Consider the following 20412-nt stretch of genomic DNA (forward strand, 5'->3'; position numbering starts at 1 on the left):
TTACATTCTTCCATGTTTTTCATCTTTTTTTAGAGGTGGCATCTTTTGAAGTGTGCCTTTTATCTCTATGGCTAACAAGAGGCACTATTAATAATAGGGATGCCGAGGTATTAGAGAACATGCCACTTAGTAGAACAAGAATACAGAATCTCTAATGTAGCTCTAGTTAGATTGCTTCTTTCTGACAATATTTCTGATATCATTTCAGCAATTTTTATGAATATTTAGAATTCTTTAATGTTGAAAATCTTTTTTAGGCACAAATTTCGATGTGATCGCTTTATTAATAGTCTATTCAACTTCTTACATTTTCTTCATAATTGTCCTGAATAGTTAATTTGCAAAATATTCCTGAAGATACTGTTTGCAGAACTTTTTAAGAATTGAAAAAATGCATGCATATTGTTTCAGTGGGAGACGTGTGATCCTGTTCTTCTCTTCACATGTTTCATCCTTTGAATCATCCATAAAGAATGCCTGGCATCTTTGCCTGGAGTCAGAAGCATGTGAATATGTAAACAATAATTTAACATGATGAGTTTTTTCTACTTTAATCCAAATTTCATAGGTAGTATTATCCCAAATAACATCACAGCTCAGAACTAGATGATTATATTTTGTTAACTAATTCTAAATTCCATTTGTGACTGTGTGATGTGCTGATAAAATATGTGAAGACTGAGATATGGAATGCAAGTGATTTTTTTTTCAAATAAAGGAACCTAATCCCTTTCCTCATAAATTAGTTGATTTTCTCATTTCGGTGACCAAATACATACCGATAAGCAATTGAAATGAAAACTGATTTCTTTTGGCTCATAGTTTGAGGAAAAATCCGTCTTGGTGAGGAATGTTGGTCATGGAAGATGCTTGAAGCAGGATCTGGAAGAAGGCTGGATGCATCCCTGGAGAGTCATTTTCTCAAGTAAGTCCCATCTTCTGTACTCTGTATAGCCTTCCAAAGTCCAGCTGCGAGACAAATATTAAAGCTAAGATATCACACGTTGGTTAAAAGCAAAATAAAATGTGAGGTTAGTCAAACAACCTTTGGTAGGTAATCGATGTCACATAGATTCTTTTTTTGTTTTAATTTTTGTTTTTTTACACTCCAGATTTTATCCACCTCCTGGTCCACCCTCTGACTGTTCCTTATCCCATACCTGCTCCCCACTTCCCTGTCTCTACTAGGATGTCCTCACCTATAACCACCCACTCCACCAGATCTTTCCACTCACTGGGTTCTCCATTCTCTTGAGGGTTAGATGCATCTTCTCTGACTGAACCCAGACCCAGCAATCCTTTGCTGTATATGTGTTGGGGGCCTCATCTCAGCTGCTATTTGCTGCCTGGTTGGTGGCTGAGTCTGAGGGATTTCAGGAGTCCAGGTTAATTGAGACTGCTGGTTTTCCTAGAGGGTGGTCCTCCTCCTCAGCTTCTTTCAGCTTTCCCCTAATTCAACCACAGGGGTCAGCAGCTTCTGTCTATTGATTGGGTATAAATATGTGACATAGCTTCTTATATTTTACTTTTTTTCCTCACATAGCAATTAATCTCCCAAGAATATGCTTAGAATTTATCCATATTTAGCAGTGAAATAAACCCACCACAGTCTAGTTCATTTGTGATGAAAAAACAAATACTAGTTTGGAAGACATTATACTCCCAAGAAAACACCTGGGCCTGTGGATGCTCTTGTTAGCACTCATAATCACTCTCATGAAGACAGAGTTAATAAAGCAGGTTGTTATCTTAGAAAAGAAAATCACAGCGAACTTTCAAATGCACTTAAAAAGAAAGAAGGCAGAGACTTTATTGTTGAAAACAAGATGAGGAATTGTGAAAATTGGCAGTAAGGAGACTGCTATTAGTTTCAGTAAGGCAAAGGACACCATCAAAAGGACAAAACAGCAACCAACAAATTGGGAAAAGATCTTCATGAACCCTACATCTGACAGAGGGCTAATATCCAATATATACAAAGACCTCAAGAAGTTAGACCCCAGAAAGCCAAATAACCTTATTAAAAAAATTGGGTACAGAGCTAAACAAAGAATTTTCACCTGAAGAATTTCAAATGGCTGAGAAGCACCTTAAGAAATGTTCAACATCATTAGTCATTAGGGAAATGCAAATCAAAACAACCCTGAGAATTCATCTCACACCAGTCAGAATAGCTAAGGTTAAAAACTCAGGAGACAGCAGGTGTTGGCGAGGATGTGGAGAAAGAGGAGCACTCCTCCACTGCTGGTGGGAGTGCAAGATGGTACAACCACTCTGGAAATCAGGCTGGCGGTTCCTCAGAAAACTGGGCATAACACTTCCAGAGGATCCTGCTATACCACTCCTGGGCATATACCCAGAGGATTCCCTGGCATGCAACAAGGACACATGCTCTACTATTTTCATAGTAGCCTTATTTATAAAAGCCAGAAGCTGGAAAGAACCCAGATGTCCCTCAATGGAGGAATGGATACAGAAAATGTGGTATAATTACACAATGGTATACTACTCAACAATTAAAACAATGAATTCATAAAATTTTTAGGCAAATGGTTAGAACTGGAAAATATCATCCTAAGTGAGGTAACCCAATCACAAAAGAATATACATGGAATGCAATCACTGATAAGTGGATATTAATTAGCCCAGAAACTCTGAATACTCAAGACACAATCAGCATATCAAATGATTCCCAATAAGAAGCAAGGAGAGGGCCTTGGTCCTGGAAAGGCTTGATCCAGCATTGTAGAGGAGTACTAGGACAAAGAAAAGGGAGGGGGTGATTGGAAAATGGGTGGAGAGAAGAGGGCTTATGGGACATATGGGGAATTGGGAAGGAGGAAAGCATTTGGAATGTAAACAAAGAATATAGAAAATAAATAAAAAAAGAAGACTACTTTGAATCACACTGGTAACTTAAGATTGGAGAAAAGCATCGGACATATCTACAAATGGACACTTACTCAAAATGTCAGTGAAACCTGTCAGTCTACATCTCCACATTCATGTGGGAAGAAAGTTGGTGACTACTAGTATCCAAGGCTTGCCAAGATCATTAGATCAACACTCAGTAGGTAATTCTATGCATGCTTTTGGTTCTGTATCAGTAGATCATCCAATAAACCAGTTACTATGTTTGAAATTTTCACATAAGTGCATTCTTTCCTTCCCCATACAAGCAATGCTAGTGAGTAGCTACAGAGCTTAAATGTTCTATACATTCATAAAACATCATTCATAGGTAACAACATTAAGCATTCTAGATATTATGATATCTTTCTTTGATATTACTTGGCAACCATTAGAGTTTATCAAATTACCCACTGGGGAACTATTTTCATCTACTTTTATAGATTCTAATATTATAGTTTGCTGTGATGGACACTTATCTCTAGGACTTACCTATATGTGGAAATCAAGATTTGTACATCCAGCAATATATTTAATATCTCCATTGGCATGTCTAGTATGAGTTTTAAGTTATCATGCCAAAATTAAAAGTGAATGTTTTAGGTCTCTGTCACACAGAAATATTTACATCCCCATGCATATAGGTCTTTAATACCTATACTCTTGCTATTTTAGTTAAGAAGTTATAGTGAGTCAAATGTCTACGATACCTTTTCCTGAGAAAGTCAGCACAATGCTACCATTTCATAGTATCTTAACTATTAGTTGTTCCAAAATCATCATTATAGCATTTTCCCTAAACTGGTTTTATCCCTAATGTTATCTTCAAGATGTTGTCACAAAATATGATGATCCTTTAAAAACATAACTCAGTTCTTCTTATTTCTCAGCCCAAGTTTTATAGAGTTAATTCTGTGTTTCACCCTATCTAATATCAAGCAGACCCTGACCTTTCTTTCCTTCATTTTTTACTGTTTTCCTCAATAGTCAGCAATATTTAAAAACATATACATTTGTTTTGCTTTTATTAAATATGTCCTGTCCATTTTCATTAGAATGTAAGCAGCACAAAGTAAATGACAATTTTTGTTTCCTTGGTACTTTATTTGCAATACATAGAAGCTACTTAATAAATATTTTTGAGTGAGGTGAGCATTGACCAAATAAATTTATATTAAATTGTGATAAAGGACTATTTGGTGTGCAATGGAAGGATGCATATTCCTAAAAAAAAAAAAACAAAAACAAAAACAAAACCTACTAGTGGTATCTTTGACTAGAACCCTGTTTAGAAATGAGGTCGTGATAAGTATATATTAATTAAAGAAAGTTTTACTTAGTACCTAAGAATAAGTTTCAGACAAACCAGATGGAAGGACGTGAGCCAATCACCCATGGATTAGTGTTGGGCCTTATCTAAACACACACCAAGAGGAGAACATCATTTAAAGGAAAGAGAGGTTGAATTAATATGACAGCTAACTGAGGATCACCTATGAATGTCTACACCACGGGAATGTACAAAAAACAAAAACAAAGCCAAGCCAAGGAAAAGAAAACAAAAAACCAAACCGGATCTTTCCCGCAATTCTACATCTTCATCTGAAGGCTGCTAGCAGAATGCTAAGAGTGAGCATAGCCTAATCAGTACCTTAATTTCAGACTTGAAACATCTGTAACATACATAAGACAATTTTTGATATTTTCCAAACTACCGTTTTTTGAAAACAAGTTATGGTAACCCCAGGGAATAAAAATATAAATGTTTACTCTGCTTTATAAAATATAAGATATTGAATATTCAATAGAATTTTAAAATGAGAGATGTTTAAATAAATATATTGAAGGCTTTTTTTTGCTTGTTTTGTTTGTTTGTCTGTTCACAATTATAGTCACCATTCTTGACCAACAATAGTGGTATTAGACTTAGATGGCCTATTAAATTAATAAAATAGAAAAATTACTCTCATTATCTAAGAATAAATATGAAGACAAGGATCTTTAGTCCAGAATGTTTAAGATTGGCAGAGTAGATACTCATGTTTTCCACAATCTTCTACCAGATGTTGACTCTCTCCACACACATCACACTGTACACACACACACAAACACTCAATTCTAGCAGGAATGGGCCACTGCAGTGCAGGAAAAACCTCAACTGTAAACTTCTCTTTTTTTCCATCATTATCTATTCACTTTACATCTTGATCACAGACCTCTTTCTCCTCACAGGTCCCTCCCCCTTATCCCCCTTCACCTCTGGGACAGAGGAGGTTCCCTCTGGGTAGCAAGCTACCCTGGCACCTCAAGTGACTACAGGATAAGGTATATACTCACTAAAGCCAGACAAAACAGCCCAGTTAGGGGATCAGGATCCACAGGCAGGCAACAGAGTCAGGATAAGCCTCTGTTTCAGTTGTTGGAGGAACCACATGAAAACCAACCTGTATATCTGCAATATGTCTGTAGGGTTTTAGGTCCAGCCCTTGTATGCTTTTTGGTTGGTAGTTCAGTGTCTAGGAACCTCCCCAAGGGTCCACTTAGTTGACTCTGTTGTTGTGGATGGACCTTGTCTGTTTACATTTTGATGTTAATCCCACTCTCCTGGGAGGGACTGCAGACCAGGAGTGAGTCAGTTACTCAGGCGACTTCTTGTGAAGCAATCTCCTAATGAATAAAAGAGCCAATCACTGGGCAAGTAGAGGGAACTTCAGGGTTGAAGGGAGGAAGAGGAGAGAGTTAGAGGCTTTGGAAAAGGGATAACATAGGTGAAGATGTAGCTGCTAGAGTTTCCCCATATCATGGCAGATCCTCCAGGATTCTCCACAAGAGGAAGAAGATTTAATAAGGCTAACAAGATTAGGGTCTAGTTGTTGCACTCAGAGATTGAGGTACCATTGTTTCTGAACTAAGTTTTTATGGTGTTTTTCTTCTCCTGGTGACTCGACTGGGTTCCAGAGAGAAAGGTATAGTGGCAAAGTGTGGGTTTGTCTGATGTACACCACAAATGCCGTGGGGATACTGGAAAATAGGGCTGGTGTGGTAATGACCAGCCAGTGGGAACCTAGCTAGCTAGGTAGAGAGATTTTGGAGTTCTTTGAATCTCTATGAAATAATAGTAGGTTGACCATTGGCCACCAGTGCATGGCCGGCCAGCCCCATGAGGCAGGGAGTTGCTGGCAGTAGAGCAGGAAGCCTGCCGATCATCAAGATTTTTGTTTCTACCAGGTTGCTGGGTGTTGGAGGCTGAGTGCGAAATGGACGGTCATAGAGTAGAGCTGGTGTGGGAACAATCTGCCAAGGGAACTCAGGAGCTCCAGCTCAGAGAGACCACCTAGTTGAAATCGCCTGGCTGGAGACATGTGGCCCACTGTGACCGGCAGTACTGCAGAAAGCTTGCAGGTTCTTGTGGAGACCCTATCCTCTCCAGGTTCCTCAATCTTTCCTCCAACTCTTTCACAAGATTTTCTGTGCTCTTTCTAATGTTTGGTTGTAAATCTCTGTATCTATTTTGGCCAGCTGCTGGGTAGAGTCTCTCAGAGGACAGTTTTGCTGTCTACAAGCATAACAGTCATGATATGCGTTAGGGATCGGTTCTTGCCTAACAGAGTATCATTAATAGCGTTAGGGACTGGTTCCTGCCTGGGACATGGAGCTCAAGTTTGCCATTCCCTCAGTCTCTCCTCCATCTTTGACCTTGCACTTTTTTCAGCAGGACAAATTTTGGATCACGGATTTTGTGAATGGGTTAGTGAATTTATCCCTCCACTGGGAGCCCTGCCTGATGACAGGAAATAGCCACTTGAAGTCCCATAACCCTCACTGCTAGGAGTCGCAGCTAAGGTCACCCACATAGACTCCTTGGTCTCTGCCACATTATAAAGATCCTCAACTCCACTGCTGATTTCCTTTTACTCTCCTGGTCCCTGTCCATCTCCTTCCTGCTTTCCCTCTATCTAATCACTGCCAACACAAAGCTACCTTCCCCTTCTTATCCTCTCTTCCACATAGTTCCCTCTCTCCCTCCACCTCTGATGACAAATGTATTTCTCCTTCTGAGTGAGATTCAAGCATCCTTCCTTGGGCCCCCTTGTTACTTAGCGTATTTGGATCTGTAGAAGGCATCATGGGTATCTTGTAGTTTATGGCTAATATCTACTCATAAGTAAGTGCATAACATGTAAGTCCTTTTGAGTTTTGGTTACCTCACTCAGGATACTTTCTAGTTCAATCATTTGTCTGCAAAATTCATGATGTCTTTTGTTTTTTTTAAGAGCTGAGTATTTAGAGATAAGTGGATTGTGTGTGAGTTGATTTCAGAAGTTTATGTTTTACCTTTGACATACATTGTTAGGATAATGTTCAAATTTATATATCCATATTTCCATGGCAGAAATGAATATGTAACAATTATGGTGACAATCAATTTTAGAGTAAATCTAGGCATGTTTATTAAAGTAAGGAGGATAGAATTGCTGTTCAGAATGTATTTGAAAAATAAGTCACTTTTTTCTCTTTCTATACCAGAAGTATATATATTTCTTTAATTGAAAATATATTTTTCCTTGCATAATATACTGTATCACCCACTCAGCCTCTCAATCTCTATTAATATCCCCTCCCACTGAGATTCACCTTCCTTTTGCATTTCACTAGAAACTAACAGGTTGCTAAGAGCTAATAAAAAATAAAATGAGATTAAAAAATATAACATAATAGAAATTGTCTCTTGTAACATTTAAGGCTACTCCCCACCTTCTTTTCTATTAGATTCTATTGTATGTTGAACTTTTGATCTACTTGTATTTCAATCTTGTGCAGGGTGATAAATATGGACCTATTTGCATTCATCTATACAGTTAGAAGCTATACAGTTAGACCAGCAGAATTTGCTGAAGATTTTTTTTCCATTGTATGGTTTTGGCTTCTTGGTCAAAAAATAAATTATCTATAGGTATGTGGGATTATTTCTGTGTCTTTGATTTTATTCTACTAATTAACATGTCTGTCTTCAGTATTTATTACTATTGCTATCTAGTATAGCTTTGAAATCAATGATAGTACTCAAGAAGTTAGACCCCAGGGAACCAAATAACCCTATTAAAAAATGGGGTACAGATCTAAACAAAGAATTTTCACCTGAAGAAATTCAAATGGCTGAGAAGCACCTTAAGAAGTGCTCAACATCATTAGTCATTAGGGAAATGCAAATCAAAACAACCCTGAGATTTCACCTTACACCAGTCAGAATGGCTAAGGTCAAAAACTCAGGAGACAGCAGGTGTTGGCAAGGATGTGGAGAAAGAGGAACACTCCTCCACTGCTGGTGGGGCTGTAAGATAGTACAACCACTTTGAAAATCAGTCTGGCGGTCCTCAGAAAACTGAACATGACACTTCCGGAGGACCCTGCTATACCTCTCCTGGGCATATACCCAAAGGATTCCCCAGCATGCAATAAAGACACATGCTCCATTATGTTCATAGAAGCCTTATTTATAATAGCCAGAAGCTGCAAAGAACCCAGATGCCCCTCAAAGGAGGAATGGATACAGAAAATGTGGTATATTCACACAATGGAATACTACTCAGCAATTAGAAACAATGAATTCACAAAATTTTTAGGCAAATGGTTTGATCTGAAAAATATCATCCTATGTGAGGTAACCCAATCACAAAAGAATACACATGGAATGCAATCTCTGATAAGTGGATATTAATTAGCCCAGAAGCCCTGAATACCCAAGGCATAAATCGCATAACAAATGACTCCCATGAAGAAGTATGGAGAGGGTCCTGATCCTGGAAAGGATTGATTTAGCATTAGAGGGGAATATAAGGACAGAGAAAAAGGAGGGAGGTGATTGGAGAATGGATGGAGAGAAGAAGGTTTATGGGACATATGGGGAGGGGGGATCCGGGAAAGGGGAAATCATTTGGAATGTAAACAAAGAATATAGAAAATAAAAATATTAAAAAAATTTACTCAAAAATAGTAATAAATCAAAGTTTGTCTACTTGACATTTTTGTTAATAAAGCATAAATAATTTGAAAAAAGAGAAATCAATGATAGTAATACCTCCAGGAGTTCCTTTATTGTACAGAACTGTTTTAGCTTTCCTGGCTTTGTTGTTGTTGTTGTTGTTTACTTTTCCATATGAAGTTGAGATGTTCTCTCAAGTCTGTAAAGAGTTGTGTTAAAATTTTTATGAGAATTGCATTAAATCTGTAGATTGCTTTTGGTAAAATGACCAATTTTACTATGCTAATCCTAATGATCCAGGAGAATGGGGTCTTTATATCTTCTGACATCTTCAATTTCTATCTTCAGAGACTTAAAGTTCTTGTCATATAGGTCTTTTACTTGCTTTGTTAATGTTACACCAAGATATGTTTTTAATATAATTTGTGTGTATTGTGAATGGTGGAGCTTCCCTGACTTCTTGCTTGGCCAGGCCAATTTATCATTAAAATAAAGGAGGGTTAACAATTTTTTTCTTTAGTTAACTTTGTATGCAGCCACTTTGCTGAAGGTTTATCAGCTGAAGCAAATTTTTGAATTTGCTTTTGTATACTATTAATCATCTGTGAATAGTAATACTTTGACTTCTTCCTTTCCAGTGAGTATCCTCTTGATCTCCTTTAGTTGTCTTACTGCTCTGGCTAGAACTTTAAGTATTTATGCTGAATAGATATGGAGAGGGTTGGTAGCCTTGTCCCTGATTTTAGTGGAATAGCTTTAATTTTTTTCTCCATTTAATTTGGTATTAGCTTTTTGCATGCTATCTATTAACTTCATTGTATTTAGGTATACAGCTTGTATCTCTAATATCTACAAGGTTTTTAACATGAAGACATGGTGTATTTTTGACAAAGGCATTTTCAGCATCTAATGAGAAGATCATGTTTTGTTTTTGTTAACCAGTTTGTTTATATTGTTGATTACATTGATGGATTTTTTTCCTATATCGAACCATACCTGCATCCCTGTGGTAAAACGTATTTTATCATGGTGGGTGATGTTTTTGATGTGCTCTTAGATTCACTTCATGAGTATTTTATTGAGTAGTTTTACATCGATGTTGATAAGGGAAATTGGTCTGTAATTCTCTTGCTTTGTTGGGTCTTTGTGTGCTTTAGGTATCAGGGAGACTGTATAGAAGATGTTGAGTAATGTTCCTTCTGTTTCTATTTTGTGAAACAGTCTGAGGACTATTGTCATTAGCTCTTCTTTAAATATCTGGTAGATTTCTGCACTAAAACCATTTGTCATAGGTCTTTTTTGTTTGTTTGTTTGGTTGGTTTTTTTTGTTTCTTCATTTTGTTTTATTGTTGTTAATTTATAATGACTGCTTCTACTCCCTTGGGGGTTATATGTCTGTTTAGATTGTTTACCTGATCTTTGTTTAACTTTGGTACATGGAATCTATCAAGAAAATTATTCATTTCATTAACACTTTGCAATTTTGTAGAGTACAGGCTTTTGAAGTAAGACCTAATGATTCTTTAAGTTTCCTCGGTGTCTGTTGCTATCTCCACATCTTTATTTCTGATTTTGTATATTTGGATATTTCCTCTCTGCCTTTTAATTGGTTTGGCTAAGGCTTTGTCCATACTGTTGATTTTTTCAAAAAAACACTAGCTCTTGATTTTGTTAGTTCTTTGAATAGTTCTCTTTGTTTCTAACTTAAGTTGATTTCAGCCCTGAGTTTTGATAATTTCCTTCCATCTACTCTGCTTGGGTGTTTTTCGTTGTTTGTTTGGTTTTGGTTTTGGTTTGTTTTGGTTTTGTTCTAGAGCTTTCATATGTCCTGTTAAGTCACTAATATGAGTTATCTCCAGTTTCTTTATAAAGGCACTTAGTCCTATGGACTTTCCTGCTCTCAGTGTATCCCATAATTTTGATTATGTTTTGCTTTCATTTTCACTGAATTCTAGAAAGTCTTTAATTTCTTCTTCATTTCTTCTTTGACACAATGGTCATTTAGTAGAGAGTTGTTAGGTTTCCATGCTCTTGAAGACTTTCTGTTTCTGTTGTGGTTGAAGTTCAGCTTTAATCCATGGTGGTCTGATAAGATGCAAGGCATTGTTTCTATCTTCTTATATTTTTTGAGGCTTGCTTTTGTGACTGACTGTATAGTCAATTTTGGAGAAGGTTACATGAGGTGTTGAGAAGAAAGTATATTCTTTTGTGTTTGGCAGAAATGTGCTGTAGATTTATGACCCAGCTGTAAATTTCTGTCAGCATTCCAACCTGTGTAGGCTTATTGTCCCAGAGGAAGGAACCTAAATCCAATCTCAGGTGCAGCTCACTGCTTATCACTGCTTCTTATATGCAAGTTACTCAATAAATAAGACCCTATCGTCTTGATCATTGTATGCATGAGTATATTTCCATAATTATGTTTCAAGAAAGAAGATTTAAGCTGTTTTAGTGTTTCCATTTCTGTAAAGAAACACAAGGATCAGAATACCTTATAGTTTAATTGGGGCTGGCTTAGAAATTCTGAGGTATAGACCATTATTATCTTGGTGAGAAGCATGGTAGTTTCCAAGCAGGCATGATACTGGATGAGCTGAGAGTTCTACATCTTGTTCCTAAGGCAAACAGGAGAAGATTTCATTCAGATAGCTAGGAAGAGAATCTCAAAGCCTATTCCCCAGTGACACACTTCCTGCAACAGAGCCACACCTCCTAGTGTACCTCCTAATAGTATGACTCCTTATGTATCAAGCATATTCAAACCACCGCATTCCACTTAATCTAAATAATAGAACTGTTTAATTTATGAAGTTTGACTGGTCCCCAAATAGAGTTATTCTGCTATAATGAGATGTATAGAACTAAGCAAAGGCTAGGAAACCAAATCTAATGAGTCACTCAACAAAAAATACAGTACAGAAATATGGTTAATTATTAATGCAGACCAAAATCCTATGATGTCTGTATGTATTTGTGTGCATATTATATAATTACATATATTATGCATATATATGTACAAATATGTGTATATATTTCTGGTATTTGTAGACCATGTATCATGGCAGGTACCATTATATTTAGTGTCTTCTGGTTTTGGAGTTCAGACTTGTTATTTTTGAATACTCTTTCATCTAATGTTGTCAACCAAGAACATGACTCTTATGAAAAGTTATCACAAAATACATTCCTTTGTCACATAGGTTTAAGGTCCCAGGATTCTATATCACTATTTCTCATCTTGAATTGTTATGGAAAGCTTTCCAGAAAACACACTTTTTTTTTTTTGCTAAGTTCTGAAGAGACAGCTTCACAGATTAACACTTGTCACACAAATGTGAGGACCTGAGTTCAGATATACAGAACTCATATAAAAAGCTAAATGTCTCAGCCTGTTTTTAATGCCAGTGCTTTTGCAGGGAGATAGTAGGAACAGGAGACGTTTCAGGGACTTGTAGGCAGGCCTATGTAGAAAAGAGCAAATTAAACCTGTATCAAAGTAGAAGATAACAAACCAAGCTGGAGGTTATCCTCTGACCTCCATACACATATTATAAAATGTTCATACTCACAGATCTATATATACACACATACACATACAAAAATAATGTTTACCCCTACATTTTGATGAGATTTACCACATATTTGCATGGAGGCACTACCCAAATTAATAAAATCAGAAATGGAAACGGAGACATAACAACAGAAACTGTGGAAATTCAAAAAATCATAAGATCCTACTCCAAGAGCTTATACTCAACAAAATTGGAAAATATGAACTAAATGGACAATTTTCTAGACATATACCAGGTACTAATGTTAAAATAGAATCAGATAAACCATTCAAATAGTCCAATACATCCTGAGGAAATAGAAGCAGTCATTCACAGTCTCCCAACCAAAAAAAGCCTAGGACCAGGTGGGTTCAGTGGAGAAGTCTATCAGATCCTTAAAGAAGACCTAATACTAATACTCTTCAAACTATTCCACAAAATAGAAATACAAGCAATACTACCCAATTCATTCTATGAAGCCACAATAGTGCTTATACCTAAACCAAATAAAGAGGAAACATGGAAAGAGAACTTCAAACCAATTTCTCTTATCAACACTGATACTCAGTAAAAGTATTTTTGTTGGCCAACCAAACCCAAGAATGCATCAAAACAATAATTAACCAAGTATGCTTCATCCCAGGGATGCAGGGATGGTTCAATATAAGGAAATCCATCAATACAATCCACTACATAAACAAACTCAAAGAAAAAAACCACATAATCATTTCATTAGATGCTGAAAAAGCATTTGACAAAATTCACCATCTTTTATGTTAAGAGTCTTGGAGAGATCAGAATTCAAGGCCCATCTCTAAACATAGTGAAAGCAATATACAGTAAACCAGTAGTCAACATCAAACTAAATGGAGAGAAACTTGAAGCAATCCCACCAAAATCGGGGACCAGACAAGGCTGCCCACTCTCTCTCTTTCTATTTAATATAGTACTTGAAGTCCTAGCCAGAGCAATTAGACAATAAAAGGGGGCCAAAGGTATACAAATTGGAAAGGAAAAAGTCAAAATATCACTATTTGCAGATGCTATGATTGTATACGCTAGTGACCCTCAAAATTCCACCAGAGAACTCCTAAAGCTGATAACTTCATCAAAGTTGTTGGATATAAAATTAAACAAATCAGTAGCCTTCCTCGACTCAAAAGATAAACAAGTTGAGAAAGAAATTCCGGAAATGACACCCTTAACAATAACCACAAACAATATAAAGTATCATGGTGTGACTCTAACCAAGCAAGGGAAAGATCTGTATAAAAAGAACTTTAAGCCTCTGAAGAAAGAAATTAACAAAGATCTCAGAAGATGGAAAGGTCTTCCATGCTCATGGATTGTCAGGACTAATATAGCAAAAAATGGTTATCTTGACAAAATGACCCACAAAATGACCAAATAATCTACAGATTCAATGCAATCCCCATCAAAATTCCAACTCAATGTGAGTTCAGCATTGCTGGAGGAAGTAGGTCACTAGAGGTATATAGCCTGTCTTAATTCCTTTGTGCTTGGTACTTGTCAATGGGAATATGATCTTTAAGCACTTTGCTCTTATCAGCACACCTCTTGTTTACTTGCTATCTTCCTGCTGTTACTCCTATCCGTGCAGAATTGAAAGCTCTACTAAAGGGTCTCTTTGTTAAGTTGCCTTTATAACAGGAATGAAAAACTGGATGGAACTAGAAAATATCATCCTGAGTGAGGTAACCCAATCACAAAAGAACACACATGGTATGCACTCACTGAAAAGTGGATATGAGCCCAAATGCTCAGGATACCCAAGATACAATTCACAGATCACATGAAGCTCAAGAAGAAGGAAGACCAAGTGTGGATGCTTCAGTCCTTCTTAGAAGGGGGTAACAAAATACTCAAGGTAGGAAATATAGAGACAAAGTATGGGTCAGAGACCATGCAGAGACTGCCCCACTAGGGATCTATCCCATTACAGTCACCAAACCCAGACACTGTTGTGGATGCCAAGAAGTTCTTGCTGACAGTAGCCTGATATAGCTATCTCCTGAGAAGCTCTGCCAGAGCCTGACAAATACAGAGATGGATACTCGCAGCCAACTATTGGGCTGAGCACAGGGTTCCCAATGGAGGAGTTAGAGAAAGGAACTGAAAGGATATGCAACCCCATAGGAAGAACAATAATATCAACCAACCAGAGGCCCCTCCCCAGTGCTCCCAGAGACTTAACCACCAACCTAAGAGTACACATGGAGAGACCCATGGCTCCAACTGAATATGTAGGGCATCAATGGGAGGAGAGGCCCTTGGTCCTTTGAAGGCTCAATGTCCCAGTATAGGGGAATGCCAGGACAGAAAAGTGGGAGTGGGAGCACCCTCATAGAAACAGGGGGAGGGGAATGGGATAGGGGACTTCTGAAGGGAAAACTGGGAAAGGGGATAACATTTGAAACTTAAATAAATAAAATATCCAATAAAGAAATGAGCATACACTTCTCTGAGAAGAAGTCCAGTAAGCATATGCATTAGAGGGATTGATTTGAAATATGAAGAGCTTGTCTCCTAAGTCTATTTGGTAATCTATGTGATTTCAATGTAGAATTGCCCCATACCCATCAAAGGAAACACAACAAAACATATCTATCTTGGTTATGAAAAAGAGCCTGATGTTCATTCCTACACATGAGTTAAACTTGTCCTGGACATGACATCAAAGGAATCATATATCTCTGCAGAGGAGGGGTTAGACAGAAAGTCAGCTGTGAAAATCTTCTAGATATAAAAGGGAAACTACACTCATGATACCTCAACAATATAACTGTCTAAGCAAGACATGAACAATCACAATATCAAGAGTCACAGTAGATATGTAAGAGGTAGAATCCCCACTACTAGACAGAATGACAAACAACTAGTGACTGTTGAGAGAGGAAAAATCATCTTCAATGGGTATGAGTCCCTTAGTTGGCTATCCAATACTAAGTGGTCATCCCTGAAATAATATTCATATTGTCTAACAATAGCAATTAAACAACAGAGGTCATGAATTTGAGAGGGGGAACTTCAGAGTGGTTGCAAGGAGGAAAGGGAAGGGAAGGGGTGTAATCACATTTTAATTAAAAATTTTAAAATAAAATTCTAGTCACACACTGTACAGGAAGTTGAGTTATGGGCTGTACTGATGATTCCGTACATCTGTCCTCATAGATTTCTACAGACTGCCTCATGTTTAATATGCCTTCTCTCTTTTACATGGTGATGAAATACTGCATTTATGGTAGAATACATCCACATAAAGATGTTTATAACATTGGTTTATATGACCCAACATATGTAAATAATAAATGGCTTCTTTCCAGGTTTTATTTTATATAGAAGAAGAGCATAATCTGAAAATATAATGGAATACTTACATCTTAACCTGAATGGAAGGCAAATGTCATTCAAAGAAACATTCTCCAATTCTAAACAAAAGTAAAGTGTACAAATATCAGAATAAAGCACAAACACCCTATAGTGTCCCTGTTGTATCCTGCTTCATATGTTGAAAATATTCCTATGTACAATCAGAAAAATATATATATAAGTAGTTCGTACTTAAAAATTAAAATAATTAAAATAATATACATTTTTAAACCAACAATTTTCAATATTCCTTAGGTTTACCAGAATAACAGTTTGGGAGGGAAGGGCGATGGGGTATGTTTTAGCAAGAGAAGGACAGCAGAACTGACCAAGAGATCAAACATTGGTAAGTGAACACAGGCAAAAAGGACACCTTAGGTGAAAGTCATGCTGATGCCCTAAGGGATTCAGAGGCTGCAACCCAGCTAAATACAACATCTTGTGAGAGGTGAGAGTAGGCAAGCTGCTATTATATCTCACAGGAAACATTCTGATTCTGGTGTCTCATTCCCACGACAAAGGTGGCAACCACAATAGAGAATAGCACAGCATGGATCCGTTCTCCTGACAAAGACAGGGGGAAGAATGGAAAATAATGCAAAGTTAGTGCCTTCTTGTTCAAATGTACTGTAATCTTCCTCTCTTGCAGCAAGGATTTAAGACATTTAGTCCTGACACAGTGTGACTGTGATTTAATAATTGCCAAAGCTCCAAGCTGTGGAGCACTTCAAGGTTTGTTATACAAATCTGAGGGTATATTATCATTCACAAGTATTTTAACTTATCTTAAATTTTTTTTGAAAGCGAAAACTAATTGTTATACTATGGAGAACATAGAGAGCATAGCATCATAGTCTATGTAGTACCAGGATCTGCAAAATTTACAAATGTGGTGCTTTAAAATATTTGCAAAATATTACCTTCTCCACAAAGGCATATTAAATATGTTGCAGATACCACAACTAAATATAAGTTGATGAAGCTGGTATGTTTAGTATGGGTATAGTATGTATAGATGGACTGTATATGTATGTGTATGTGCATGTACATGTATATATGTAATGTATATGTGTATGTGTATATGTATGTATATGTGTGCACATATATTTATATGGATTATATATTATAATAAAAGGTAAGCCAGATTGCAATAATTTAATAAACTAACACATTAATCAACAAATTAATTAATATATTACTTGACACAAGACAAAAGAAAGTCTACTATTCTGTGCAATTAAAGCATTTTCCAAGGGGCATAGCCCCAAACATAAAGCAAACTGGAGGGATTTAAGTATTTTTTAAAGTTAAAATCCATGAGCAAATATTATCGGTGTATTAATTTAATTTTCAGTATTAATCTGACCATGCCAAGCTGTAATTATGGAAATCATAACTACAATGATCTAAGATTCCTTAAAGTATTGTGAAGATGAGATTTTTAAAGCTCATTTCCAAAATAGCATCTACAGGACTACATTTTGAACTGCTTAAACAGCATTCTGTAATGTTCTTACACTGGCATAATAGAGGTTTGACATACATTAATACACAGTTATGAAGACTTTGTTGGGATCCTCCAAGTCCAGAGCAAGAAAGATAGAAGAGCAGAGATGGCAGAGGAATAGGTGCCCATGCTGGGAGACAAGGAAATCCTCAGGGCCTCAAGGACAAGCTCATCAGCATTCATAGCAGTGAAGTTACTCACCATGGGAGAACCCAGCACTTTAATAGGAGGTACTGCATTGTGAGACAGTGCTGTGCCAATTACATGGAGAAACTCTAATCTGTTTCTATCATAGTAAAATGATCTAATGATCATGTCTAACGTAGTCACAAAGAAAATATGAGATGTAAGACATGATTTACTGAAGGAGTCACCAACAAACTGGGATTCTGAGCCTTGTATTTACCCTTTGCTTGAAATGGCTCAGATACAACTTACGATCAACTTGCTCCGAGTGGGAAATCAAGTATTTAGGCATCTGATCCATAAAGCCCATTACATAATCACCATAAAGAGCTCATCATATAAAAACTGGCTAAATGGACCAGAACAGAGATTAAATTTTGAGACTTCTTTAAAACCAGCATGTTTCCTTGAGAATTCTATGGGGACCTCCAGCTGAAATGGAAAACAGATTCAAGAGGAAGCAATCTAAGGTCCATTAAGATGTTCAGTGTTCAGAAGAGAGGATATGAGTGAGACTGGGAATCTGAATTTGCTATGCTTGTAGAGATCATGTTGCATGAGAAATTGAAGAAATTGAAACACTAAGTTAAAAATGCGTGGTCAGGATTACAAGCTATTAGATGTTGGTTTGAAAGAAATCTGTTATGTCTAGAAAAAAACGCTCAGCAATAGAAGCAATAGTTAACATTTGCATTTTATTTTAGTCCAAGGGAATTAGACTTGTGGATATCACATGCTAGGTACCTTCTTCTTCACTGACTGTATCCATGAGCCCAATGAGGAGATGCTGACTCTGTGCTAAATATGATCCCAGAGTCCATGCATATAAACACACGTTTGTCTAAGCCTATTTACAGTAATCTAAACTATGCCACAAGTCTTGTTCGTTTCCCTCCTTCCTTCCCAGTCTCCAGTCTGTGTCTTCTTCCATGTCTGTCTGGCTAAATCTTCCCTGCCTGACTCTCCTTCCCAGAGTTTACAGAGCCCCCCCATCTCTCTCTCTCTCTCTCTCTCTCTCTCTCTCTCTCTCTCTCTCTCTCCTCAGAAGTCCCACCTTACTATTCTGCTTATTGCTATAAGCCATAGGCTTTTTATTTTAACCAATTAAAAGATAATAGAGAACACTGTTTACAAAATACTAAGGCTACTAGCATCTACTGATGTTTAACAATTACAAACTTTGGTCTATAATCAGATTTCTGCTGGTTCAGAAATCAGTATTTGAATAGTACAAGGAAAATCTTTATTCACTGCACAAAACATTACTTCAACACATGCATGTACTATTTCATCTTCAAATTACCTATGATAGAAGAAGCCTTTGTTGTTATTTAATAGCATATTATTTTATATGTAATGGGATGATAATGTAGACTTTATCAAAAGATGGAATATAGACTTCAACACAGTAACCATGTATTAGGGCTTGGGAGCTGTGGTTGATAAGATATGACCTTACATGTTGTTGAACACATGGGGGAAGAAAGTTGAGAATAGGTTTGCATTCCTGAGATTCTTCTGAAGAAAAGCATGCATCAGTGTCAATTTTCATTTGTATGGTCTAGAAGATATCAGGCAGGTTTGGTCTGGAAAATGCATGCCGCATATGTCCACAAAAGAAGAAAGAGAAGCAAAAGGAAAAAGAAAAACACAGAAGAGGAAATTGTCGGAAGGAATTCAGTGTAGAAAATGCATTCAACAATGCTACCCACTTGACAAAGTGATGGTTAGTCTTTTGCTGTACCTGCTGAAGTGAGAATGGACTGTCTTCCCATCTGTACCCTCCTCAGATGGTGTGTTGTTGTTTCCCATTTAGTCTCACTGCTTTCTTCAGTGTCCTCATTGTCCTTGAGTTGTTGGGGCTGCGCCTAGTCAATTAAAAGTTGGCTACAGGAAAAGGCAAAGGGAAAGAATTCGTAAGAAGGACAGTTTGAGAGATAATTAGAATATTTCCAGAATCTCTATTTTATAAATGAGATTGCTCTGTTTTATAAACAAGACTGCTCATATTTTCAAATAAGGCCGCTCATGTTTGCTTGTTCTGAGAGGAGTTGCTGAATGTCTTAAGAAACTGGAGAAGTTAGACTCAGGATTCCATTAAAAGAAAAGAGACCTCACTTCTCACTTCAGAATGCACTAGAGAACAGAAGGCTAGGGGCAAGGCTGTCAGCTCAAACTGTCCAGGTAGGTGATGGGTGAAGGCTGTATGCTAAAGGACAATAACTATGAAAATCGGGAGTCAGTACTTGATTCCTTTAGATTTTATGCTAGTTGTAGTATTTGTTAAATATATTTAAAATATTCCAAGCATCAAAGACATCTGTATCTTCGGAAAGCTCCTTATACATAAGCCCTGAAATGCTGTTCTTTCACTTGTGTTTTGAAAATGTCTAAAGTGAGTTTAGTACAGTTCTTATGGGCCAAGTGGACCACACATTTTTTGATATTTTGCACCTCTGAGAGCCTGTTGACACTGAAAATTATTTCTTTAGGTTTGAATCATCTGGTCTCTAAAATGGAAGAGACAAGATGCTAAATTTTCTTTCTTCTTTTATTGTCCACCGATGACATTTTCTTAAAAGACCTCTTTTTGTTCTTCCAGATATGTAAGCTCATTTTTTCATTCGATATATTTTTTATTTACATTTCAAATGATTTCCCCTTTTCTGGCCCCCCAGTAAGCTCATTTTTAAATTCAGTTTTATGTTTCTTTTTTATTTGATATATTTTTATTTATATTTCAAATGATTTCCCATTTCCTGCATCCCCCCTCCCCGAAAGTCCCATATTTCCTCTTCCCTCCCCCCCCCCCCCACCCTGCTCCCTAATCAACCCTTCCCTGCTTCCCTCTCCTGGTATTCTCCTACACTGCTGCATTGAGCCTT

Source organism: Apodemus sylvaticus, chromosome 2 (assembly GCF_947179515.1).
Source record: "Apodemus sylvaticus chromosome 2, mApoSyl1.1, whole genome shotgun sequence".
In the NCBI taxonomy this organism is placed as follows: domain Eukaryota; kingdom Metazoa; phylum Chordata; class Mammalia; order Rodentia; family Muridae; genus Apodemus; species Apodemus sylvaticus.